Raw genomic sequence first — 27857 nt, forward strand, 5'->3', positions numbered from 1 at the left:
ATCCAGCAGCTCCTTCTTCTCCATTTTGTGTACTGGGGTATTATCTTTCTTTTAAAGAGAGTTCCACTTAAATAAAAAAACAAACTGAAACCTACTGGTATATGCCAAAGAGAACCATTCATTTATCCAGTTACTCAGTCAATAAATATTATTGGTTATCTCCTACATACCTAGCCCTGTACTAGGTTCTGCTGAAAAAGAGTATTAAAGGTTTTGAACTAGTCAGTCACAGGTTGTTAGCAAGAGCCACTGAGTTATAATGCTGCCTCTGCTGCCCACTAATCATAAGACCTTAGGAAGTTTTCTGGCCTCGGTGGGAACAGTTTCTCACCTGGAAATATTCAGGGCTGGGCTGGTAAGTCATTCTCAGCTGAGACATTCTAGAACTCACATGACCAGTGCTGTAATCCAGAGCATTCATTTGTGTCAATCGAGTGAGTAAAGGAGAGAACTGAGTCAGGCCAGTTAGAGGGTGATGGCAGGAAATTCTGTGAAACATCTTAAGACTCTGTGTGAGGCCTTTAACTTCTTCATTCAACAAACATGTAATACTCAGTGCCAGCCACTGTGCTAAACATTGGGAATAGAGCAGTGACCAAATCAAAGTGCTCATCCTCAGGGTACTTTCTATCTAGGGGCGGCAGAGGAACTGGGAGTGTGGGCAATAAATCTAGGGATGGTTTGAAACTCATGACAAGGGATGATGGTTGGAGCTGTAACAGTGTATGAGGTACCAAGGAAGATAAAGCAAAAAGGTTTGGAGAGAAAAAGAGATCTGAGGTAATAGAATTTAAGGAATATTCTGTAGAAAACCAACTAACTACCACTCCATGATAGCACGTTCTTCATCAAGCCAACACAAGCCCATCCCCCAAAATATCCTATTGTGGCTAAGAAGCCATGACACACTAAAGAGATAATGTCCATTTAGACACCAGTTTTCCTTGATGACATCACTCCTACATATGAAACAAAATTACACCAAAGCCATATACGGTTTTATATAATAGTAGGTCTATTTGGTTTCCTTTAGATAGGTCTTTAATAAGTACCAGTGATGTGTAAAAATGGTATGGGTGGTTACCTAAACTGCTAGCCTCTCAAATCTTTTCTTAGATCAGCTGACTCTCTTTTTTTTCCCTTTTCCCCAAGTTTTTGGAGTGGATCCAGAACAGATTCTGAGAGCCTCAAGCTTTTCGTTATTTACCCTCCAGTAATTACATGTCACAGGTTGTCTTCCCTATTAGAGTGTGAGGCTGAGCAATTAGCCTCGCATTGTCTTTGCAGGAAATGACATCCATGTGACTTCTGTTGATCACTCTGGTTAAAATAATGTGGAAAATGTTCAGCACTTTCTCTGGTTGATAATTTGACTGGCCAATTTGGAAAACTTTTGGAAATGGGCAAAGTAAACAATGGTTGTCAGAACCGGAAATACTAACTGGGTCAGTTCCCCCAACAAAAACAAGGCTCTAAACTGTCGCTCTGGTCCCTCGATGCACTGACTTGCCTGAACTCTTCAGCATGTGGTTGAGCCCGGTGCCTGGGCATTCTGTTCTCTTAATAATGCTTTATTTTGGGGTGTTTTTCAGATGTAGATGATTGAAAACTCAACTTCAGGAGGCCTGAACAATAAGAAATTTACCGGCAGTTTGGTGATTACACAGACTTCAGGGTTGACCTAATGCAGTCAGCCCTACTCTGCTTCCCTGTGGTTTTTCTGTCTCTGCCCTCCCTCTTTAGAGGGAGTAAGGTAGCTGTGGAAGTTCTGGGTGTCACATCCCACACAGCAGTCAGGGAGGTAATTTCTCCCAGAAGAAAGAGGAGATGCTCCCAATAAACCTTCACATCTCATTGTCCTGAATTGGGTCACATGCCAGTTCTTAAACCAATCACTGGAAAGGGGTCTCCCTTCGATCAGTGAATCTCAAACTAGTGTGCACACAGATGAAATGGTGATCTTGTAAAATAGGTTATCATTCAGTAGGTTTGTGGTGGGGCCTCAGAACTGACGTTTCTCAGATGGTCCCAGGTGATGCTGATGTTTCTTGTTGGCACACTATACAGCCTTTGACTATTCAGGTCCCCACCCTCCAGCTGGGGCTGTTGTCACCTGTCCATGAGACACTGTGACTGAAGGAATATGGAGCATGTAAGAAAAAGGAAGAAGGAATGGCCCCATGCACATGGGAATTGTACTCAAGAAAACTTGTTCTCAGTGTGTATTGAGAATGTTCCCTTTAAACCAGGAGCCACATAGTAGTCTATGATATGTATTAAAAGCAAACAGTACATACAGTGCAATGTGTTGTGTGGGAGCACCTTTAAACATCTCATTATTTATTTATGAGGATGGATACATCATAATTCCTGAAACAGAAGGTAAAACAGTCATGCTACCCTCTTCATGATCATTCATCTATTTTTATTTAGTACCACATATCTAGTGAGTCTCAAAAGGAACAAATTCAACTGAAATGCATTTAAATGTCTTTAAGAATAAAAGGATGTGCCAAGTCCAGCCTTTGTTCTCTGAATGGAGATCTCATTAGTCTTGGTTACTGGGATGGGAGACTACACCCCACTTATCGTAAGAGTCACTTGAATGATGTAGGGCTTGAAAATGCTGCCAGTGGTGAATTTCTGCCAAAGCAAATGGTCACAATGCCCTTATGAATGGTTTCAGTGGAGACTATCATTAGTCTCTCTTCATTTGAAAAAGATGAACTAGTCTGTTATATTTTTGTTTTTCTTGGCAAAGACACACAGGAGGCCTGAGCTGCAGCTATTTAGGAAAAAAGCTGATAGACTGAAGGACTGATATCTATCATGAGGTTGATCCATTATAGACTCAGTGGAGTTCACAGTGAACTATTCAGCCAGGTGTCTAGTAGACATTCCTGAGATGGGCACTTTGGTGGGGTTGCCATCTCCAACCTCATATGCAAAGACAGCATCACTCATGGAGAGGAGATGGAATTTCACTGCTCCATCTACTGGAACCGCCTACCCTGGAACCAGGGGCTCACATATGTGAGACCAATAGGAAGCCATGGCAACTCTTAACTGGCCCTGACTACCTGACTCATAAAGGCACCTGTACTTAGGAAATCACCAGCTATTCTTTGTCTCTGCAAAGGCCTGGAAGGTTGAGAGATCCTCAGACTAGCCCAGGAAAGCTGCTAGACTTGGAGCTCCACAAAGGCAGGAATTGTGTGTCAGGCAGGCAGCTCCTGTATCAGAAGAATGATTGAAGAGCTGGTCTGTTCCCAGATCTGTCAGTCAGCAGCATTGACTAAGCATTTATTCTTTAAAAAGGAAAAGTAAAGGACGAGAGCATTTTGTTGCCTAATTCCAGTATGTTATACTCTAAACATGGAATGTTTAGGTGCCCCATCTACATATTTAGGACCTCCTATACTGCCAAAGAGAGATGAGATAATATTAATATTAGCTGAGTCTGTGTAGCATAAGCAAGATGGCACTGTTATTCACAGATTAATTCAAGCAGTGCTGCCTAATGCCTTCCTATTGTGCCTGCTGTGAGGCCACGCATTATTAGCCATGAGAGGAATTTAAAAATGGAAAAGCATAGGGCCTTCCCTTACACCTTAAAAGACCTAAAACTTGAAAAGTAGGAAACATTTAAAGTATATCAGTAATACAAAATTTTTAAAAAAGAGAAAAACAAAGAGGGTAAGGTAATACCAAATTGGGAAAATCAAGATAGAAAGAGCTCAAGAAGAAGATGAACATTTGGCTAGGCCTTAAAGTCGGGATGCTTGACCTGAGTCCATGGATGGAACTCAGGGGGTCTGTGAACTTGGATGGGGAAAAATTAGCTCTTTATTTTCACTAACTCTTTATCTGAAATCTAACATTTTCTTCTGTTATGAAAGTGGCATTAACTATTTGTTTCCAATAGAAATTATGAGTATTTTCATATTATATTATACTTAAAGATATCCTGAAATATCACCCCAACAGTACTTCAAAATTAGCTGTTATTAGACTTATACTGGAATTTATTTAAACATCAAAAGAAGCACATAACAATTTTGATAACTGTATATCAGTGTACTTCTTTTGTATTTCATGTGCTAATTTCAAGAAACATTATTCTGAGAAACATATCTCTAGATTGTTAGGACACAGAAAGTTAAAGAGTTCCTGCCTTAGGGAGTGAATGGCTGGGCCTCCTACCAGCATGCATGGGACAGAAGATATTCATGGAACTAGGGAACTGGCATGCCAAAAGGCTCAGGCAGGGACAGGTGACTGGATGCCAAAGCATTTGATGGGGAGAAGTGGAAAGAAAGCCAAGGTGAGTTGTAGCACTGGGCTAACAATTTCACAGATGAATTTGTAGATGACAGGAAGCAGCGGAAGGTGTTTCCACTGAGGCCTTAAGTGGTGTTTAGGAAGGATGCTTTGCAGAATCAGGAGTGTGGGATTGGAAGGGAAGAAATAGGAGGCCAGTGATCAGTTTCTGCCAGGACTAAAGCCAACCAGAGAGAACAGAGGGTAACCCCAGAGTGAGAATACGGAGGCCTTGAGTGCAGCACGCCTGGGGCCTGGAAGTTGAGGAAGGCCATGGTAGTTTTCAGGCCTGCGTGACTAGGAGAATGAAAATCGGTCTTCACGTTCACCCAGCATTTACTGTGAACCAGGTGCTGTTTTAAGCCTTCCTATGTCATTTAATGTCATTAAATTTATATCATTTAATCCTCATAACAACCCTGGGAGGTCAGTATGATTATTCCTATCTACACTAATAAAAGAGTAAGATGCAAATTGACTGTACCTTCGCAACGCCCACCAGCCAATCAGGAGTGAGTATACAAATTAACCCAACAAAGATGGTGGGTTAATTTGCATACATAGGCGCTGCATTGCCAGGGGCGGGGCAGGACACTGGGTTGTCGCCATGGTGACGACGCAGGCGTTCTGCACCACCCCAGCCGCTCCGAGCCTCTGGGCAGTGTTGGAAGGTGGAAAGGCGGCTCTGGCCGGAGCTAAGGCGGTGCTGGCAGCCAGGGTAAGGAAGGCCCATTCTTGCATGAATTTTCATGCATCGGGCCTCTAGTTTTTCATAATAAAATGAAAAGAAGTATCAGGTTTCACAGCCAGTAAAGGAGACAGGATTATGTTACTGAAAGAAATTGGAAAGAGGAATTGGCTTGGGGGGGAAATATAATGAGTTCAACTTCAGATATTTTTGCATTCAATTCTTTTAAAAGGCTAAAAATGCAAATAAAGTATTTATAAGCATAGTTTCTGGCTTACTTCATCGTCCAGATTTTTATTTATTTGTTACTAGAGGCTCGATGCACGAAAATTGTGTAAGGGTAGGCCTTCACAGCCCCAGCTGCCTCACGGCCCAGTCCCCTGCCCACTGGTCATTCCGGAAGGTCGTTCCGGAAGGTCGTCCGCCACCCAGTCTAATTAGCATATTAGCTCTTTATTATATAGGATTAGTGAGTGCTGAATTAATTTGTAAGTTAGTTTTATCTTCCTGTGAAAACAGAGAGGAATCTGACAGTAAGAGTTTGGGACATTGATGGGAGCCCAAAACAGGAAGACGTGTGGTATCCAGGAGAAAAACACAATATATTCATATATTAAATTATGTCTTTAATGATGCATCTATCCTTCTGTTGTGGTATTGTTTTTCAGGACCACCCCAGCAGCAGTATTAGAAGACATGTGGTGTATATAAAGTTTGTGATAGTTGGGGGAAATTTTGGTAAGTGTCACTGCATTGTTTTCTAATACCCTCTTTTGTAAAATGGTGCTCACAAAGGGCAGCCATTGTCTCGTTCTGTGCATTTTAAATATGCACTAAACTCAGATAGAATGCAATTTTATAATTAAATGTGACATCCAGTTGGTGTTTTCTGACAGTATGACTTTTTCCTTGTTATTGCTGATGTTATTAAACATGATGGGATTTTCTAAGATGTAATGAGGAGTCTAGGTTTAGGGAAGCTTCTGGATGCAGGGTAAGGAATACCCTTGACAGTTTAGCTTATGTTCTAAGCCACCTGTAGAATACAAGAGTAATAAACTTGCAGACCAAAAGAGTGAAATAAAATAAAAAGTCTAAAGCAGAGAGATCCTTATGGTCTCTAGGTTGAAATGAGAGAGAACAGGCAATTGGCTGCTTGGGGAATCCAGCATGCCTGGGAGCCAGCCTACAAAACAAGCATGGCAGTGGCCTGAGAGACCAAGACATTTAAGTTCAGCAACCACCCAGAAGACCTTACTAGCAATAATAAAAAGTTGTACACTTACTGGTAGTTATATAACCTCTTTGGGCCTTAGTTTCCTCATCTGTAAAATGAGGCTTATCATGTTACCTACCTCATAAAGTGGTTGTGAGAATAAAAGGAGCTAGATAGGTCTATAACATAGTAGGTGCTCAATAAAGCAGTTATTCTTGATAACAGAACAGGCTTATTTGGAAACTGGACATTTGTCATTGAGGTCAAGCCACCAAAAGGTGTTCATATCTCCCAGCGGAAGGGCTGCTGGGGATGGGTTGGTCACGCCCCATTTGCTGTCACGGGGCACATCAGATTTGGTCACTACAGTCCCTCCTCCATAACAAGCTGTGGGAACCCCTGAGACATTTGTCTTTAACCCTGTCGATCCATTCTTAGACAAAGTTGGCTAATTTTACTTCCCTTCCTCCCACCTTTAGAGCCAAGTGTGGTTACATTGTTTGAGTTTGGTTCAGTTTTGGAGTTAATGTTATTTTAAACCAAAATGCCAAGAACAAAAAGAAGGGTTGGGAGTAGATGATATCCTTGGTTTGGACCTCAGTTACCACATTCAGGCTTACATTTCCAAACCTGTCTTGATTTTATTTTTATTTTTTTTTGTTATGCTTATTATGTAGCTTTCATAGAGATCCAGTTATTGGGCCAATTTTATTGAGCTTTGAACAGTGGTCGGCAAACTGCGGCTCGCGAGCCCCGGTTTGCCGCTCTGTTGACTAATGAGTTTGCCGACCGCTGGACTAAAAGAATATGGCTTTGGGGTGGGGCCTTTACCTGTGATTGGGGAAAATCAACCGTATCACTGCAGATGGGTAATGTTTAAGATTGGGTGTCCAGTTTCACGGAATCAGAGGGATGGACCCAGCCTCAGGGTTTGTCTGGCCCCTTGGTCGGCAAACTGCGGTTCGCGAGCCACATGTGGCTCTTTGGCCCCTTGAGTGTGGCTCTTCCACAAAATACCACGGCCTGGGTGAGTCTATTTTGAAGAAGTGGCGTTAGAAGAAGTTTAAGTTTAAAAAATTTGGCTCTCAAAAGAAATTTCAGTCGATGTACTGTTATTTGGCTCTGTTGACTAATGAGTTTGCCGACCACTGGTCTGGCCCAATTTCCCACCAGCTAAACAAGTCTCTTCCACAGTATCCCAGTAGAGGGAAATTCACATTCTCTCAGAGATTAGCCTGCTATTGCCCCAAGCTATTTGCTCCAATTTAAAAAACAATTGGGGCACAGGAAAATTTTAAGGGATGAGGCAATTGTTCTTGATTTTTATTGTGGTGGTATTTATGCAACTATATGAGTTTGTGAAAACTTACAGAACTATACAATTAAAAGGATGAATTTTGCTGTATATTAATTAAACCTTAACTTTTAAAACGGAAAAAACACACACACACAAGCAGTTAGACAAATACCTGGGCATTTGGCTCAAATTGTTAAAATAGAAAGAGGGAAGGTGGATGGGAGGGGAAGAGGTCCAGTCCTTCTATGGAACTATAGTGTGCACTCCACAGGACAGAGACTGGGTCTTCGTCCTTCCTGTCACCTCAGTTCCTGGGCACCTGGAAGGCCGGTGGTAAACATCTATTGAATTACCTACCACTCTTACCACTTTCTAAGCAGACAGAAACAAGTCCACCCACTTTCCCACACCAGCCCACCAGATACTTAAGGACAATCTCCTTCTTCATTCACCTTTTCTTCTCAGCTGAACCTCCCACCTCCCATTCATTGGCTCTTTGTCTTCTGAAGCTATTTTCCTATCTCTCCCCACCCTGCAACTCTCCTTGAGGAAGCACCTGCTTTACCATGTGCTTTGTCACACCTGGCCCAACTTTAGAATGCTGCCCCTGGAGTTCAGTGGGCCCTCGATTCTGTAGGTGATGTTAATAGACCCCAACCCTGATCCTCTTCCTTCATCATCAGTCCTGAGTGCCTGGTAAATATCTTAAGAGTAGTCTTCTAAGAATGGAGCACCTAAAAGTAGTGGGGCTAGCAATCCAAGAGATCGGGTAGCAGATTTATCCTCTTAAATGACTGAAATGAGGCCAGGCCACCCTTATTTTGAGACAGCAGTAGTGCTGTTTATAAATCTCTCGGGTAGTAGTGTATCACAGATCCTGATTCTTCATTATGAGTCATAGGAAGTTTGAAATTCTTAAAACTAAAACTTGTGGGTGCTTTGAAAAATCTAGATTTCTTTTTCCTGGCCATGCCGGGGGAGATATCTAAATACATAAAGAGGACAGTGGTTCTCAATCCAGGTCAATTTTGTCTTCCCAGAGGACATATGGCAATGTCTGAAGACATTTTTTATTGTTACAAATGGGGACGAAAGGGTGTGTGCTACTGGCTTCTAGTGGGTGGAGGCCAGGGAGGCTGCTAAATATCCTACAATGGGAAGGCAGCACCGCACACACACAGTGTTCCAGCTCAAAATAACAATAATCCCAAGGCTAAGAAACCTGATACAGAAGTAATAAAAAAAAAATAATGTCTAAAGTACTCATTATTTTGAAGGTTTAAATTTTAAAATATTTTGACATTTATTTTTACATATATATGTGTGTGTGTGTGTGTGTGTGTGTGTGTGTGTATATATATATATATATAAATAAAACATTAAAAAGTTTATTTAAAGAATAATAGGTCTGAAAGGACTCCTAAGAAGCTATCTCTTACATGAACTCTGACTCCAAGCAAAAAAATGATGTAATGAATTCAGACAGATGGGTGCCTGAAGACTTATACTGAAGACTGGCAACTAAAGCTGAAAGTGAGGCTCACACAACACAATCCCAGCATTCACACAAAAGAGATTGTCTTATATTTTATATTTCAACCCCAGCTTCTTCAGATACACTTATCTTTAGATGGCCTCTGAGATGAAACGGCATTTCAATCTGGGCTAGTCCTTTCTTCTGAATCAGGGGTAGCGATTCTGGTGAAATAAAAATGTGCTTAGGACAGGGAGAGATCTCATGACAGATGATTGAGATTGGTATTTTGGTACACAGGGCTGTATATTTGCATCATTTTCTGGTGATACCACAGTCTGGCTTAAATGCAAGTCGTTTTTAGAGCCTCTGTACCCAGTATGACTGCATTTGCTGAAGCAGGGAGATTAAAGCAACATATGTCAGGCTGTGATATAGGACAATCCACTTGAAAAGACTTTAATTATAGGGCCTATTTTGGGAGGGTAACTGTGCTGTTTGTGTGGTATATTTTGGGATCCACTAACCCAGCTTCAAGACCAGTAATATATCTTCCCAGAAAGGGTGTGGTGTGTGCTTGCGTACATAAATGTTTTCCTACAAAAGGCTTTGGTATGATATTCTTTAAACTTTACTCCCCTTCATTTTTCTTTTTCTGATAATCTTTCTTATTGCAAGAATGCTATGAAAATGCGTTCTGGAAAGCGGGAAGAGAGAGGATAAAAGATCTCATTTCAGATGGCCTACCCCAGAGATTTAGGGACTAAACGTTATCAGTCTGCTGTTTTGACAACGAATAGAATCTGGAGAAACTACCAAAGCTGAATAGTAAGCAGAGTCAAGTGAGACTATAAAAATACCACTTTGGTGCTAAATATTTTAGTGAATCTAAAGGGAAATCACACATTTACAGCTACTTGTTTCTCAGAACTCCCGTTCTAATAATGTGTGGGTCATTTCCATGCTCTTTCAGGAGGTCTGATAACCTAGAGTGGTTGTCTGCTTTCACTTCTGCTCTTTAAGACTTGTACCCTTTCCCTGCTCCACCTCTTGGCTTCCCTCATTTCCCTGTTAATTCCTGAGGCCTTGGCCTTAAAGAGGGCCCAGTCAGCATTTCCTAGTCCTTATTTAAAAGTGAATGATAAAGGAGAAATTAGATCAGCAAAACAAAGTTAGCTTCTCATGTGTGCAATGTGTGTGTGCGAGGGGTGGGGAGGTAGGGGGAGGGAGTGGAGAGGAACAGAGATAAAGAATAAGAACATTTGTCACTGGATCTATTCTTGTTCATCAAATTATGTTGATCATTATAGCCCACATATGAGTGAGATCATGCGATATTTATCTTTCTCCGACTGGCTTATTTCGCTTAGCATAATGCTCTCCAGTTCCATCCATATTGTTGCAAATGGTCAAAGTTCCTTCTTTTTTTGTGGGGGGGGGGGCAGGTTGTGGTCAATCAGGGGAAAAGGAGACATATGTAAAATGTAGACAATGAAAACAATAGAAAAATAAAATATAAATTTTAAAAAAGAATAAGAACAAGCAGGACACATGAACGGAGGAGGCCTGAGGTGGAAGTGACTGGCAGGCCAGGTCCCTGCCGCCACCATGCTCCCGTTGTCACTGCTGAAGACAGCTCAGAATCACCCCATGTTAGTGGAGCTTAAAAACGAGGAGACGTACAGTGGGCACCTGGTAATCTGTGACAACTGGATGAAAGTCAAGCTGTGCGAGGTGATCTGCACATCTAGGGACAGGGACCAGTTCTGGCAGATGCTCCGGTGCTACCTCCACAGCAGCACCATTAAGAACCTGTGCATCCCCAATGAGATCATTGACATGGTCAAAGAAGAGGTGGTGGCCAAGGGTCGTGGCCATGGTGGCCTGTGGCAGCAGAAGCAATGAAAGGCCATGGCCTGGGGAGTGCTGGATGAGGTGTGTTTGGTGGCCGTGGCAGAGGCGGGATCCCAAGCACTGGCAGAGGTCAGCCAGAAAAGAAGCCCGGCTGGCAGTCGGGCAGTGAGCCTGGCCCTGCTCCCCCAGAGACTTGAGCCCTCCCCCAAGAGACTGTGTGTCTGCTCTAGTCCATGAGTCTGTTCAGAACAGAAAAAAAAAGAGGCAGGTGTTGGGGGGACCCCACCTGTGCATTTTGTGGTCCTCCTCTTTATATTAAGTGGTTTTTTTTATTATTGATTTTTTATAGAGGAAGGGAGAGAGAGAAACATTGATGTGAAAAAAACATCGATGTACTTCCTCCCGAATACACCCTGACGGGATGGAACTGCAACCTGGATATGTGCCCTGACCAGGAATCGAAACTGCAACCTTTTGGTGTACAGGAAAATGCTCCAACCAACCAAGCAACACTGGCCAGGGCATTAAGCCTTTTTTAAAAAGCCAGCATTTTTACAGTTGGAAATGTTATTTGGTGTTTTCGATTTTGTGAAGTCGCAGCCAGCTTGATTCCTGGAAGGTTCTGTGTGTTATGTATCTGTAGAGCCTTGTGTTAAGGGGGCCATTTTCTAAACAGGTTTGTTTTATATCTCTTGTTGGATCCCTGGGTGGCATACAGATGGGAAGTTTTCATTTTAAGGTCTTTACACTGAGATTGACAGTCCAGGGAGTTTTCCTGAAACAGACCTGAAATTGTCTTTTCAAAACAAAACCACACAGACATGTGCCTCAGAAGCTGTTGTGGAGCCTGGTTGGGCCCTATTCCTTTGCCTCCTTTCTCTCTCTTTTGTGTTAAAATAATAAAAAATAAAAAACACAACTACAAAAATAAAAAAGAACAAGAGCAAGCAGTTTTGTAACCCAGAAACCAAATCAGTTCTAAGGGCACAGGAGCATTTTTACATAAATTGTAAGGCATGAAGGCAACACAATGAGAGCCAGAGTGCTCCATGAGGGAGAGTTGAGAATCTCTAGAGAAGTGTCCGAGTTCTCCCAGAGGCGATCGGCCGCCCCTCCGCAACCAAATCACCCAGAGAGCGACTCCAAGGCCTGTAGTTCCAGCTCTATGTGAGGTTGTGTGCAACAGCCCCGCCCAGCCTCCTAGGTTCCTTTCTAGGAGCGTTGCTGAAGACTAAAGTACTGATCAGTCGTCATTTTGTAAGTCAGACCTGTGCTTGCTGTTCCCTGCTCTGGTGTACATGGGATGGTCTTCTGTTACTTGATTCTCTTGATCCTTGAAGTAATTTGGTGCTCATTCCAGGTTAGTTTTGGCGCCATCCTAAACCTGATTTCTTGGAAGCTACTTTGAGACTGCCATCCTGCTTGTCAGTTCCCACGGCCCACTTGTCTGCCATCAGCTTTCATACTCAATTCCCACTGTGGTGTGGTTTTTATCTGTAGCAACACTTATAAACCAAAATTTCCCACTTACAGAGGTGAAACATTTTCAGAACAAGTAGCTGTCGAACAGCTAACACTGTGGAATAGAACCCACTTGGGAGCCAGGCGGTTGGACCTGCCCCACAGCTCTGCTCCGGTTGGCAGGCTGCCCATGTCAATGCGTATTATGCTATCACTTGTATAGGAGATGTGGCACATTTGCTCCTCCCAAACCACCACTTGGGTGGTAGAACAGGTATCTTCCCCAGATAAAATCTGAGGCTCAGAGAATTTGGCCTATGTCTAAGGCAGGGGGTGTTTGAGAGTGTGGGGTGCTTGTTCTCCTTTCAAAGACTGGAGGCAGGGTTGGCATGTGGTGAGCTTGGAAGTGGGACAGAGGTGGTTAATGCTGCAGTGCTAAGTCAGTTCTGCCCAGCCAAGAGTTGTCTCCAGCATAGGGCACAGTGACCACTGTGTCCCCACTGAGAAACACTGCTCTGAAGCTGTGCAGCTAATATGCAGGAGAGCCAGGTTCATCCCTGCTCTCTCTGAGTCTAGGCCCCTTATGGCCCTCTCCAAGTTAAAGGCACCCCAGTATTAATTCCCACATTGTCCATTGTCCAGAGCTCGCAGGCATTACAATTGAACTCAGAATGGCTGTTCTGCAGCTTATGCCGAGCTGCTCTCTGCACCAGAACTCAGGCTCCGCACACTCCATGTGGAAACAGCCTCTAAAACTCCGTGTCCTCTTTGACTAGCATCCTGTACCTGTCATTCCTCTATTAACACCCAGCGCAGGTAGAGAGAGCCAGTGCCATCCTGGGAAAAGATCAAAGCCCCAGAGAATGCCCACCCACAGCCTTTGATCCAGTCTTACCAGCTTAAAAACCATCTAGATAGGGAATTAGGTGTCAATTTCAGGAGGTTTTGAGATGATATCTTTGGCTTCACACCTACCTACTTGGTCCACTTCTACAGAGCCGGCTGTTGGAGCTTTGTTTAAAGTTTGGTTTTGATGTCAGACAGCAAAGAAACCAAGACGGGTGGCTACATCAGTTTGAATGAGCACACATGAAATTTATTAAAGTAGTAAAAATAAAACCGTACTGAATGAAAAGGCACACAGTGAAGCTGACCTGAATATGAATGGTGAGTTGATTATAAAAAAGGGAAGTGTGATATTATCTGATCTGGCTTTTTTTTTTTTCTCCTGTTTTTTCTTTTTTTTTCCTTCTCTCTCTTCCAGTTTCTTTCACAACTTTTTATTTTGAAAATTTTTCAAACCTGCTGCTTAGGAGAATGATAAAATCAACACCTATATGTTCTAAATGTGCCACTTGCTTTTTTATTTCCTCTTCCAAATACACACACACACACACACACACACACACACACACACACTGTATATTACATTAGGTAAATTTTTGCTGCACCATTTGAAAATTGCACACATCTTGACATTTTAACTCTACATATTTCATCATGTATCTGCCAAGAATAGGGACATTCTTTTACATAACAATACTATGATCATACCTAAGAAATTTAGCAATAATTTCATAGCATATTCTACTATCAAGTCCATATTCAGACTTTCTGGTTGTGGTGTAGAACGTCCTGCACTCTGGGATTGTCTGTTTCTTTATGGGGTTAACTTGCGCCTCACTGCCTGAAAATTGTTAGATCTAGAAGCTTGTTGTTAGATGCAGGTTAACAGCTTTTGGCAAGAATACTTCATTGGTGGCATCGCATGCTTGATGTTATATCACATCCAGAGGTGGAGGATGTCAACTTGTCCACCATCTGATCTCTTGGGTAAGGTGGTAACCGGAGCTCACCAATATTCAGGATACACTTTTGAGTCAGTCAGGCATCTTTGGGCTGGTGTGTGGTTCCTTTGTGAACATCCTGTCCATTCTCCTCCCTCCCCCACCTTGGAGTGCTCTGAGTATCAGTGGATAATCCTTGCATGGATCATTATTACTTTGGGATCGTGTCTGATATTTTTTACCCTTTGTTTTCTCTTCTTTCAGCTACTTACCGTGAATGATGTAGGGCTTCCTGATTTTACAGGAATGATTTTTTAGCTGCTTACCTGGTGGTCAGCTAGATATTTTTTGTGATGATAGATTGTGCCAAACATTTTTCTTTCTTGCCTGTGGGATAAGAAGATGTAACTCTAGCAGAGCATTTACTACATGCCAGGTACCGCACAGGATCCTTACCTATCGAACATTTTCACTTTCTTCCCACACAACAGCTCAGACTAGCGCATGGACTTGCCCAAGGTCACACAGCTCCAGTAGAACTAAGATCACTAGAGATCTGCCAGGCTTAGAGCCGGGGCTCCTCTACTCTTCCATGTGCCCTCTGATCCCCAACCCTGGCTGTGTCTCCCACCCTAGTTCTTACCTCAGACAAATGCCTACCTGATTGGGTAGGTCCATAACAAGGAATGTCAGATAGGAGCGGGGGTGCGGCTGGAGAAACACAAGCCACACACACCTAAAAGGGGCAAATGTTTCTGGGTCTCAGGCAATGTGGGCCCAGCACTATCAGAAATCTTGATCTGTATATTAACCATTCCAACTTTTTAATATTGGCAACTACTCTATATGTATTCTAACACTCATCCGTCGAGTCACCAGTTTTCAGCATCCACACTGCTGCTGGCGGAGGCCACCCTAAGTCAGCCAAGGCTTTGTTTAGAAATGGAATTCACTGCTTGTCTGTTTGTGCTTAACTTTCTCTTTTAAATAAAAATTAATATTCTTGAGATTTGATTTCAGGGGTGTTTGAATTTTGAAGAAAAGGAAAGTTAGGTTTCATGGAAGTATTACTTAACTGGCATGTTATTATAAAACCTGGCATTTATTAATTAGAAGGTTAATAGCACAATAGCAGATAGTTCATCTGTAGCTTTGAAAGAAAACAAACACATTTCCCTCTGAATATCATCTGTAGACTTTTTCTTTTTGATATTGTTCTCTAGATCCTTAAGAAGGGGATGAAACCTATCTGTTTTATCCATCCTGCACTCCTTGTTCTTTGTGTATATGTAACTGTGATAATGAGTCACCGAGAGTCCGTAAGCGTGTTCCCAGGAGAGGAACTGAAGCAGAGCTGACAGATAAATAGCACTGCTTCTCATGATGAGCCTCAGTTGTTGCAGTGCTGGCTGAGGACAAAGACCTGGTGCGTTAATCCAATTGTTCTTAGCAGAATTATTCTTGAGTTTGGAGTGATGGAGAAGGGTTGCAGGTAAAGACCCCTGCTCTTACTCTGCCATGAAAGAATCTAGTCCTGCCTTCCCGGTCTACAGGTTAACAACCTGAGGTGCAGAGAAGTTGAGTTGGGCCCAGGTCAGATCCAAGTAATTAGCTTGGGTCTCTCATGATCGATTTTCACTTTTCCTAAAGCTGAAGTTTTCAGTCAACAAGTAATAACCATAATGTTCCACAATCTTTCTCACAATTAACATGACAGAAAGTGTGGTGTCTCACTTTTCTGCCAGTACAAAGGTTCTCACCCGCAAGGAACCTGCCACCTGGGGAGCGTTTACAGAGCACCCTCCCTCCTCCCCTTCACCCCACCCCAAGACTGAGAGCACCCAGGGCCTCCCCAGCCCTGTACTGTTAACCCCAGTGTCAGCACTTCTTATTACTTCCTCAGAGGTCACATATTGCACTTTTCAAATACAGGGTTCCTTTTTTTTTCTTGACAAAGTCCAGTGACCATTCATATTTTTTAACATTTTGTTGTTTTACTATGGAATTTCAAATTTATAGAAACTTAATGTTTATTATAGCACAATGGATCCCTCCCTCAGCTCCCACAATTATTGACATTCTGCCATTCTCCTTTCATCTGTATCTGGATTATTGTCACTATTTTTTTTTTACTAATTCAAATGTGTTTCATAGATCAGAAGGAGAGCTAGTTTGTGAACTAAAAATTGGTTACCTGCCCCCTCCCCACCAACACACACACACCTTACTGTATTTACTCCTCACAGCACCCCTATGCAGTGTTACCCACATCTTACGTTTTGGAAGCTGAAGCTCCAAGAAATTACACACCTGCCTAAAGTCTCGCAGCTCAGAAGCACTCAAGCAGGGATTCACACCCAGAGTTGTATGAAAAGCATGCTTTCCCCCTAAGCTGCACTTTGGAAAAATACGGACCATAAAAAAATGTGTAGTTAAAACGTTTTACAGTATGGATAGATGGATGGCTATGTGATAAAAGCAAATATGGTATAACATTAATTAATGTTAGAAGTTAAGTGGTAGTACATGGATGTTCACTATAAAATTATTAAAAGTTTATGTTTGAAGTTTTTACCATAAAATGTTGGGGAGGAACAAATTTTGTCTTAACCATCAAGAGGAGGACAAGACACATAAGCTATTTTCAGATACCTATCCTGTTGGTACCTGCTCCAAAGGGACAGATTGGAGCCTTGGTTGAATTTTAATCTTAAAAATAGCAAGCCAGGGATAGAAATTGCTTGATGTACCCAATTAACATTAACCAGTGAGGTCTTAGAGAACTCAGGAAGCCAGCTGCAAAAGCAGAGCCTCTCCCAGGGTGGCCCCTCCACTGTGGACAGCTCAGGGAGCCTCGCTGTTGCCCTCCGTAAAAGACCAGAACCAGACCTAATAGTGGACAGTTCTCTTTTCCAGTTCCGGCATCTTGGGTGGGATCCCATCATTTACCCAACAGAACATTTTGCATACAAGCAGCCTACATGTTGAAGCTGCTCCTGTGTGGGGAAGGGCATAATCAGTTTTTTAAACACTACATCATGCACATAGAGCCTTCCACACTACTCCACGATGCAATGCAGACCCTGCTTTGATGGTGAGCTGGCCGTGTCAGGAACAGCTGAGCAGTCTGCTGTGCTGGGTGGGGTTGCTGGTTGGAGGCAAAGACAGACGCGCTGTCCAGGGGATTCAATGGGGCATTTTGTTGCTGATGGTACAAGGAGAGCCTGAGTGAGCCCCTCTCCCACTCCTGTCAGAGCCCTGTATACCCAGCAGCCCAAGCTTGGCTGTCATTGCTATTACCCATCCTGCCCTTCCGTGCTTGGGGTCACATGCTTCTGGCCCAGGAAAAGCTCGCCCCCGAGCGTTAGCTTGCTGTGGAGGAGAGAGCTGCTTAGGCACATGAAAGCTGCCTCTCCAGAATCTTCCATGGTCCTCACAAACTGCAAAACTAAGGTCATACCAGAAAATCAAGAAGTTTCCACTAATTTCCAAAACTCCGATTGAATCTTAGGGCCTGTGTGACTCACTGGTGTTAATACCATTATGCTGTTCTTCTTTCACTATACTCTGAGCAAGAGTTTAAAGCCCTTAAGAGGTATCTATCTCTTGAGTTAACTACTCCATCGGCTTCCTTTACCCTGAAGTGTCAGGCAGAACAGGCTAGAAGAGTAGGCTTTGTACCTAGACCTGGACGTGAATCCCAACCTCACCATTACTGGCTGTGACACTTGGGGACAGTTGCTGAATTTCTGTAAGGCCAGCTCATGTGATCATTGTAAGGTTTGAATTCGGATAAAATATGTGAAGTCCCCCAGCATAGTCTGGGGCCCATAGCAAGTGCCACTAAGCTCTGGTTCCCTTTTCTGTCATATGTGTGATATGTTATAGGTGTGAGATGAGGGTTCACATCCCTGCCTATAGCTGGTGGTGTGAACATGTCTTGTCTCTCGGCATCTGTGCACCGCAGTTTTGTTTTTGGACTGCCTGTTATCCAAGAAGCTGTGATTTTTAAAAATTATACTGTCTAATTGCTCCTCAGGGTGCTTCCTCAGGAAGGTCCTAAGCATGGGGCAGCCCGGAAAGGGTGAGGGCTGGGAGCCGATTGGAGACGGAGGGATTGGTGAGCTTAAGGTAGGGAGGGTCCGGGAGAAATGATCATAATGAGGCCAGAATCAAAAGGTTGGCATTTCTAAAAACAAAGATTGCCACCTGGGAGTTTTGCCAGGGGCGGAGCCCGAGGGAGACTGAGTTACACCACACTAAGGAGTGTGGGTGCCTGTGCTCCCAGTCACTTCCCCACAGGAAGCCTAATTGCAGCCTGGGCCCCTGTGACTCCCGCCTGAGGGAGGCTCCTAGGCTGCTGCGGACAGAGGAGTAGACCACGGCAGCATTCCCGCCCACGCCTGCTGCTGCTGCCTTCCCCAAGAATGACTTCCGGTATTATTGCATGTGGTCTCAAAACCAGGGGAGATCGTTGGCTCAGTTTGGCATAGCAAACATTAAATCTGTTGCTCGATTTGCAGTTGAGCTGTGTTTGTGGACCTTCCGTCCTTGTCTGCTGCAGCCATCCAAGCACGTGGGGAGCATGTCCTTTCTTCTCCACAGCTGCCAGGAGCCCAGTAGTTGGGCTTCCTTAAATGCAAGCAGATGGAAGCGAGCTGGAGTGTGGAGGCAATTAGAGGATTTCTTCCTCCAAGCAGTGTGGGTTTGCTCTCTTTGGGTGTAGCTGTTCTTGCTCATTTTATTTTCCATTTGGGTTTTGTCAGGCTGTCAGCTTTCCCTTCAGGGTGTATGTTGCTGCTGGTTGCAGCAGTGTGCAGGATGGAGCGACTTGGTTGATTATTGTTTGGAATGAAAGTTTTCACACCACTGTATGGCTGTGTCGTGATGATGATGATGATGCCACTCATATCTGTAAAATATTCTGCAACTTTAAGGGTACTTTTATGTACATAACTGTCTCATGTGGTCTGGCAGAGGCTCAAAAAATAAGTAAATAAAAAAAGAAAGTTCTCCCTCTGCTGGAGTCTGAGTTTTTCCTTGTCTTTATATCATCTCTGGTCAAACCACAAAGGGGAGAGAACTAGAATCAAAACTGTAGCCTTTTGCTTTGTTCCTTTCTCATATCGGTCAGTCAGTTTCATATTTTCCAAACACTGTACGAGCACACTACTAGATTCTCTGGTGACATTTAAATAATTGTAGCAGACAACCTTTGCCACAGGGAGCTAGCTTCCAGTCTAGTTGGGAACGCTAGTTCTCCAAGTGTTTAAGTTACAGTGCTGAGCACACAGAAGGTGCTCAAGAACTAGGAGTTGAATGAGTGGGTGAATAAATGAATGGATAATGTTAACCATCAAAGTCCTGAAAAGCAAGGGGGAGAACTAGGGAAGAACTGAAAGGTGCATGGTCCTCGATGGGAACAGGCCCAGGGGGTACAGCCCCCTTCGAGTGTCCGGGTGCCTGGGAGCCAGAAAGCAAGAGGCCTAGGCATCCTCGTGGATTGCCTATGTTGATGATTTGCCATTCGTTAGTGCAGCTAAATGAGAGCTGAAGAAATGGAAGGAAACCATATGGATATAGGCTGAGAAGAGTGAGCAAGGCAAATGTCATTCTCTCTCTTAAGGATGGGATAAGCAGAAAGAGGAAGGGAAGGGAGCAGACAGTCTGACTGAAAGGGATAGATTACTTGTAAAGCTGTTGTTGGGAAAGGTACCAGCAAACTCACCCCACCTTAAAAAGTCTGTCTCCTGGATTTGAGAACCTGCTACATTGCAGCCCTGTACTAGGAGCTAAGAGAGGGCACTGGGCAGAATCAAAGAGATACAGAACTTGGCCCAACTCTTAGGAGACCCTGCCATGCCAAGGAAACACTGAGATAATGTGGAAGCTTCACCCTCACATGATCAACCCCAGGAAGAAGCCAAAGAATTGAGAGACAGGGAGAGCGATGTGAGCCTGAGGAACTGAGAGGAAGGCTTCTGGTGGGTAAGACTGGTTTGGGGCCTGGCACATGGATGAGATCTGGGAATTGTGTGGACATTTGTGTGGAGATATATTCCATCCTGGATGAAGTTCGTGTTGGGGCTATGGGAAACTGATGGAAGAGGTCTTGGGGCCCTGGGTGAATTCTTGGAAGCCAGGCTGGAGAGCTGGAGAAAGTTGCTAAGCTGAGAAGCGGCTTTATGAAGGTGGCAAACAGAATCTTTTGTTTATGCACAGAATTCTCATTAATTTCCTGCTACCTCAGATGCTGGGCTGGGGGCTCTGCACTGTCCCTTTGCTGGCGGTGTGAGAGTAAGCTCAGGGAACTAAAGGTCTCCTTGGGATGGGCACGGAACCTTTTCAGTGTCTCCTGGGGCACTGATGTACTGAGGCCAAATATTACTGCTGCAGTGGTCGAACAGGAGTAAGAATAAATAGAATAGCCTCCAGCAGGACTGTCAGTAGGACACTGTTTTCATTGATTGTTTTGACTGCTATGAAACTGTAGTTAGTGTTTTGGAGAGTTCCAGAAATTTGTGCTTTATAAACTCTAGATAATTTCATCATGATGGACTCTAAAATAGTATCTGCATCAGTGCACACCCCCGTACAGACTACTTAGAAGTGCAGAAAAGCACCAAGGACAAAACAAAAGTCACCTGTTATTCCATCACTCAGAGGTTATCACACACTGTATATTGCTTAAAGTCCTTTTCTGGTGTGAATTTGGAAGATTTAAAAATTATTTCAAATTGTACTTACCTTTTTTTTAAAAAATATATTTTATTGATTTTTTACAGAGAGGAAGGGGGAGGAATAGAGAGTTAGAAACATCGATCAGCCGCCTCCTGCACACCCCCTACTGGGGATGTGCCCGCAACCAAGGTACATGCCCTTGACCGGAATCGAACCTGGGACCCTTCAGTCCACAGGCTGACACTCTATCCACTGAGCCAAACCGGTTTCGGCACAAATTGTACTTATCTTTTTGTTTTAACTTGACAGTATACCATGAACGTTTTTGGTGTCACTAAGTTTATTTTACAATATGATCTTAGCACTACATCCTATTTCACTATAGAAATGTACCACAATTTATTTAATCAGTCAAATAGGAAACCAGTCTCCTATTTTTGCTCATTTTTATTGTTTCTAGTGAGATGGGTTTTACTAGTAAACGTTTTTTAAAATAACATTATAATATAGTATTTTCAGATAATCTTGTTTTTATTGAGTGAATTGCCCAGTCAGATCCAAATGAATATAGAAAGTTCTCCATGAATTTTTATCTCATTTGTATTATCACTTCATCGAAAATGATAATTAATCAACCCTGAGTGGGAAAGAATTGTATGTGCCATAGTATGCTTCCCTAAGACTGTTAGAAACAGGAAGACCAAGTGCCATGCTGATGGATGTATTCGAATATAGAAATTTAGGGGTCTTAGTTGGATCTGGTAAATGTTACCTTGTGCTTGCTTGTAGTGAAATTTCAACAACCACAAAATGTAAGTAGCCTTCAGTATTACCTTCATGTAGATGAAGAACCAAACATTCAGGAACTTTCTTAACCCTCTCTCTCTACCTACCTCTTGACAATGTCTCCCTGTAAGACCCGGAATCCTTCCCGGTATGAGATGCATTTGGAGGGCTGGTTCCTGCTGACTTTGTTAAAAGCTGAGCAGAAGCCGAGTTTGGTTTGCAAAGGCCTGGAACTTCCTGCTTGTGTTCCATTTCCAGTAAAATGGGTGATTCACCACAGTTCAAGGTAACCCCATCTACAGCATCTTAGTGGTTTTTTTCAGTGAAAAAATTTTTGAGGGAAACATAGAATAGAACCATAAAATCCTCTAAGTTTTCCATGAAATTATTTCCCTGCCTGTCAGAGTTTTGTAATATCATTAGATTACTTGTTTTTCCTGGTAATTTTTATCATATGATTATCTGGGTTAGATATGTGTTGAAGAGGAAGAGATGAAGGTCAAAAAAATAAGTACAGTGTTCTGTTTTTTTTAATTTGTCTAACTGTTGCTGATGCATAGGAACACAGTTTTTCATATTGAAACTAATACTTGGCAGTTTGTTAAAGCCTCCAATTCTAATAATTTATCTGTATTTTTTTTAGGTTTTCTGTGTAACCAATCATATGTATACATAATTATGTTTTAATTCTTCCTTTTCAATTTTTTATGTATTTATTTTTCTTGTCCTACCGCTCTGGCCAGGACCTGCATGCAGTACAGTAGGGAGAGCACACCCTCTTAGCTTGTTCCCAATTTAAAGGCAAGGCTACTAACATTTCACCATTGAGTATGATGCCTATATTGGGTTTTAGTAAACACTTTCCATTAGGTTAAAAAAGTCCCCTTCTGATCCTAGTGTGCTACAAGTTCCTATTTTTTAAAATCACAAGTAAGTGTTGAATTTTATTTAATGCTTTTTCTGTGCCTATTAATAATATCATAGGGTTCTTTTTCTTTTAATCTGAGAGTTGAGGTAATTACTATCATCAGTTTTCTAAAGTTTAAACCATTCTTTGCATTATTGGTAAAAATCCAAATTAGCCATGAACTATTTTATGAACTGTTGGATTCAGTTTGCTGATTTTTTTTTTTTTTTTGGATTTTTATGTTTGTATTTATATGAGATTGGATTATAATTTCCTTTTTTTTTTTTTTTCCTACTGTCCTTGTCTGATTTTGGTGCTAAGATTATACTAGTTCTTTCCCATTTTTTATCTCTGAAACTTGCCTCTTTTTACTTTAAAACCGTCTGAACCAGATGTTATTGGTTTTGTTTTCTTTAAGATGAATCAATTTCTTTAATGGTTCTGAAAATACCCAGGTTTCTCTGTCATCTTGTTTCAGTAATAAGTGGTATTTTTCTATGAGTTCTGCATTTCATTAAAATTTTCAAGCATGGCACGCAGTAGTTCATAGTATACTCCTATTTTTTAATCTCTGCTAAAAATATAGTTAGATTCTCTCTCTCATTCCTAATATCATTATTAGTACCTTCTTTGTGTTTTACTTGATCAGTTTTTGATGACTTACCTATTTTATTGATCTTTTGAAATAAACAGTTTTTCCTTTGATAATCTTCTCTAGTGAATGTTTGTTTTATGATTTTATGAATTATTAGAGGCCCAGTGCACGAAATTTGTGCACTTGGTGGGGCGGGGGGGTCCCTCAGCCTGGCCTGCGCCCTCTCACAGTCTGGGACCCCCGGGGGATGACCGCCTTCAGGAGGGATCAGGCCTAAGCTGGCAGTCAGATATCCCTCTCGTAGTCCAGGGCTCTTGCAGTCCAGAACCCTTCTCTCCTTACCGCCCGCCTGCAGCAGAGGCAAGAGAGGCTCCCGCCACTGCCGCTGCGCTGTGAGCCCAGCTTCTGGCTGAGCAGCACTCCCCCTGTGGAGCACACTGACCACCAGGAGCAGCTCCTGCGATGAGCATATGCCCCCTGGTGGTCAGTGCACGTCATAGCAACCAGTTGTTCCACCATTTGGTCGATTTGCATATTAGGGTTTTATTATATAGGATTCCTCTTTATTACTTTCTTCTAATTTAATTGGCTTTACTTTTGTTCACTTTCTCACTTCTTGAATTGGATACTCATTCATTTTCTTTTTCTTTCTAGGCTAAGATTTAATTACAACTTTAGCAGCATCTGACAAGTTCTCATATGAAACATTTTTTATCATCACTCTGTTCTAAGAATATTATAATTATCATAATTATTTCTTCTTTGATTTATTAGTTATTAGCAGTGTGCTTTTATATTTCCAAATTAGTTCTTTAGTAATCATTTTTTTGGAGTCTACCTTTAAAAAAATCTATTGTTGTCAGAGAATGTTGTTTGTGTGATATCAGTATCACAAAATTTATTGATACTTGGTTCTTGGCCTTATATGTGATCAGTTTTTTAAAAACATTCCATGACTTTTTAAAATATTTATTTTCTAATAGGGGCTGGGGAAATAGAGTTCTAAGTATACCCATTCGATTAAACCTCTTGATTGTGTTGTTCAAATCTTTTGTATACTTATTAATCCTCTCACTATGTTACTTTGTCCTTATAATTCTAATTATTTGCTTTATACCTGGTGAAATCCACTTCCCAGGAAGACTATTGAAGAACTGTTTACTGGCTGGTAAAATGTGAATTTCTTCCTTTATCTTCTAAGCAACCAGGAATCCAGTTTCTCAGAAGCCCTAGCCCCAAGGCTAACATCTTCTGATAACCTTGCTGGCTTCAACACTATGGGCTATTTCATGGAAGAAGAAAAAAAATATCATAAAATCTTAGAGCTGATGTGCTTGAAGGAGCATTAAAGTTCGTCTAGTTCAGTGGTCGGCAAATTCATTAGTCAACAGAGCCAAATATCAACAGTACAACGATTGAAATTTCTTTTGAGAGCTGAAAACCAGCTTCTGCGCATGGGCCACAAAGTTTCAGTCGCACTGTATGTGCGCACCCGCACGTGGTATTTTGTGGAAGAGCCACACTCAAGGGGCCAAAGAGCCGCATGTGGCTCGCGAGCCGCAGTTTGCCGACCACTGGTCTAGTTCAACCAGTATCTGTTATATCTAAGTTCTGCAAGAACATCACTAGTGGCAAGATAGCTTCTGTCATCTTTGGGAAGTTCTCATTATTAAAACAAATCAAAATATCCTTCCATATAATACCCAACAGGTTGTGTTTTTTTTAAAGACTGCTGAAAATGTCTTCTTCTCTAGGATAAACAATTTCAGGTTTTGTATTAGGTTCCCCCCCTACCCCGCTCCCCTCACATAATTCCAGGTCTTCTTAACATCCTGATTACTGTTTTCTGAACAAGTTCTAGATTTTATGTAGTGACTTTCAAATTGCACACACACACACTGGTATATGTGTGTGGCGGGGTTGGGGGAGGGGGGGTGATGTTTTAAGAAATATTTTATAGGATAATTATTAACGAAGCACCTCAGGAAAATATCTAATACTGAGGCTAAAATCCACTTACCCCATCATGTAACGATTTCTCTCTCTTAAGGGAAGCAACTAAGAATAAGAGACCATGACTCTTGCCTACGGTTTGTAATCATGTGCTCCCAGATCCATGTGATCCTTTTCCTGAAGATCAATGGCACACTGCACGAGGAAGAACAACACATAGCAACAAATTTCCTGGGTTGTTTTTTTTTGTTTGTTTTGTTTTAATCCAACTTTGCTTAGAAATTATGCTGTTTTGCTTTCTGTATTTCTAATAGGGAATAGGGGGAAGCTTGCCCTTCATTTGCTGACATAAAGTGTTAGTTTTGAGATTGTCAGAGTCCATAGTTGCTTGCAGGGAGTTGACTGTAAGTCATAGGCACTTCACCCCTTATCCTCATAATCCTCTCTAACCACCAAGAAAGCAAACCCCAGCTTGGGACCCAGAACTATTCAGACATTTGAAGAGTCCTACCTTCAGACAGACAATACAGGTAATAGCTTAATATTGCTTAGCATTGTATTTAGTAAGAAATAGAGGGACAGCCCTTTGAACTGGTCTCTGTCCCTTGGTGTCTAAAATTGTATTATCATTGCTACTTAAAAACTCCAAGTTCAGACTTGCTAAGAATGGGTGGGTGCAGCTTCTGCTTTGGCAGCTTCTTAGAAACTGTGATCTGTTAGCCTCCGTAGCTCAGCCTAACTTAGGGGTGACCCGCATGATAACCAGCAGAGCCTCTCTCCTTGGTTAAGCCAAGCCAGGTTTGTAAAGCAGCTTTACCCAACATGTTTATATCAAAAACATTCATGTGTTGCTGGAGCCTTAACTAAGGGCAGACCTACTGCTATATTTCAGTAAATACCACATTAGGTCACACTGGCTTTTAAGCAGCCAGGTTAAACAATTGACTCAAATTGATACTACTTTCAGCTAACACCCCCCCCCCAACCTTTTTCACATATGCTGCTGCTAAACCACATGTCCCCCATCCTGTTCTTATGCAACAGGTTTTTGTTCAGGTTCTTACATTTCCCTTCACTAATTTTACCATCTCATTTCTGGCCCATTACTCTAGTCTATCAAGATATTTTGCCTTGAGATTATCACCTACAATATTTCCTATCCCTCCAAAAATTTGTTGAATCTGAACATTTTAGCAAGCAAGTTTTCCATAACTTTAGCTAAGATGTTGGCGATGTTGTTGAAGAGCTCAGAGCATGTTTTATGTCCCTAGAGGTCACCTTCTAGGTGGACTTGGTCTCACTGACCAGCCCCATGTAAATAATAATATTCACTCCATTGCCTTAGTACAGTGATAGGCAAACTGCGGCTCTGTTGACTAGTGAGTTTGCTGACCACTGCCTTAGTATCCAGCCCACATTTTCCTATCTCATTCCCAAAGGATTGTGAGAGGCCTTTTTGGGTGATGTTTGCTGAAGTTCATAGAGAGCCACATTTTTCTAATCCCTATCACAATAGAAGGTGGGCTAACTCTCCTCTGAGACCACCCCATGTGAACCATCAGAGCAAATGCTGAAATACTGTAGTAGGATTACCCAGATTTGGGTTTTTTTCCTCATCTAGGACTTTGACACTTTTTACATAAGATTTATTTTTTCTGTTTTTTTTAATTTATTTTTTCATAAGACCAATTAATGTTGAGATTACAAATATAAAAATAGGACTGAATTTCACCCAAAGCTATTTTTATACCTGTTTTGTGGGCATTCAGTTTAACAATTTCCCTCACTTATGCTAACCTAGCAAATACTAGAATATTAGAGATAAACTATGTCCCCAATCCAGTACCAGTCAACAGCCTAGTCTATCCCTCCATCCCACCCTCACCATCATCTTCCTAAATCAAGGTTCATTAACACTGGCTTAGACTGCCTCCTAGTGCGCATCCCTCTTTCAGGTGCTCCTTTGGCTGAGCCATCCTGTGTAGAGCTACCAGATCAAGTGATCAAGTCACTCTTGCTCAGAACTCTTCTGGGACTCCTGCCACACTTCAAATTAAGTCCAGTACTGCTGTCTCTGTCTCTGTCTGTCTCTATCTCTCTCTCTCTCTCTCTCTCTCTCTCTCTCTCTCTCTGTCTCTGTCTCTGTCTCTGTCTCTGTCTCTGTCTCTTGTCTGGCAATCTGCTCAGAGCAGCCACCTTCCCATTTCTCAGACCCTACGCCACCTAGTGGGTTCATCACTCTTCCCTAAATGTCTCCCAGGCTTTCCTGATGCCCATCTGTGTCCCGAATGTTCCTGAGGACAGGAATGTCTCAATGCATTCCTAGATTTAGAAATCTTGCTCCTCTCTCAAGCGATTAACTAAATGCTTTCCCTCAGTGAAGCCTTAACTGATCCCTCTATTGGAAGTTATTTCTTCCACCACTAAGCTCCCATTAGCACTATGTAACTTCCAAGTGACAGATGTCTTGTGTAGAATTATTTATGTACTTGTTGTATCTAAAGCTGTTCTGGTGCTGGAACAATATCTTATTCACCTTATTAGCTCACCATGGGCCAGGCACCTACTAGAAAGTCAGGTGGATAGATGCTGGCTAACTGGCATAGACACTCAAGAGAGGATAATTTACCAAGATCACAAAATTTTGACTAATCATATCTAATAAAGAGGGAATATGCAAATTGACCATTACACTGTCACAAAGATGGCGGCGCCCACAGCGGAGGCAGGGTTTCCATAACACAAGATGGCTGCAACCACAGCGGAGGCCGAGTTCCCGTAACGAGCCTTAAGGAGCAATCAGCAAGGACCTGAGGCTGCGTGGCGCTGGGCTGGGGC

The 27857-nt window shown here is 42.3% G+C and overlaps 1 protein-coding gene and 1 pseudogene across 9 annotated transcripts in view; both read left to right on the forward strand.

Annotated features, from left to right (window-relative positions):
* The window catches only part of FYN (FYN proto-oncogene, Src family tyrosine kinase), a 210837-nt gene that overhangs the window by 93627 nt on the left and 89353 nt on the right, over positions 1 to 27857 (forward strand). For 5 of the 8 annotated variants that reach the window (XM_080665740.1, XM_080665748.1, XM_080665743.1 and 2 more), the window contains one exon: positions 5677 to 5746. The exons of the other annotated variants lie outside the window; for them this stretch is intronic. The gene's annotated coding sequence lies outside the window, so the exon portion shown is untranslated. The remainder of the gene's footprint in view (positions 1 to 5676; positions 5747 to 27857) is intronic. 8 annotated transcript variants of the gene reach the window in all.
* LOC308246676 (U6 snRNA-associated Sm-like protein LSm4) lies at positions 10604 to 11046 on the forward strand (annotated as a pseudogene). The gene has a single exon. The product of its transcript is annotated as a U6 snRNA-associated Sm-like protein LSm4 (transcript).

This window comes from Plecotus auritus, assembly GCF_963455305.1.
Source record: "Plecotus auritus genome assembly, chromosome: 4".
Classification (NCBI taxonomy): domain Eukaryota; kingdom Metazoa; phylum Chordata; class Mammalia; order Chiroptera; family Vespertilionidae; genus Plecotus; species Plecotus auritus.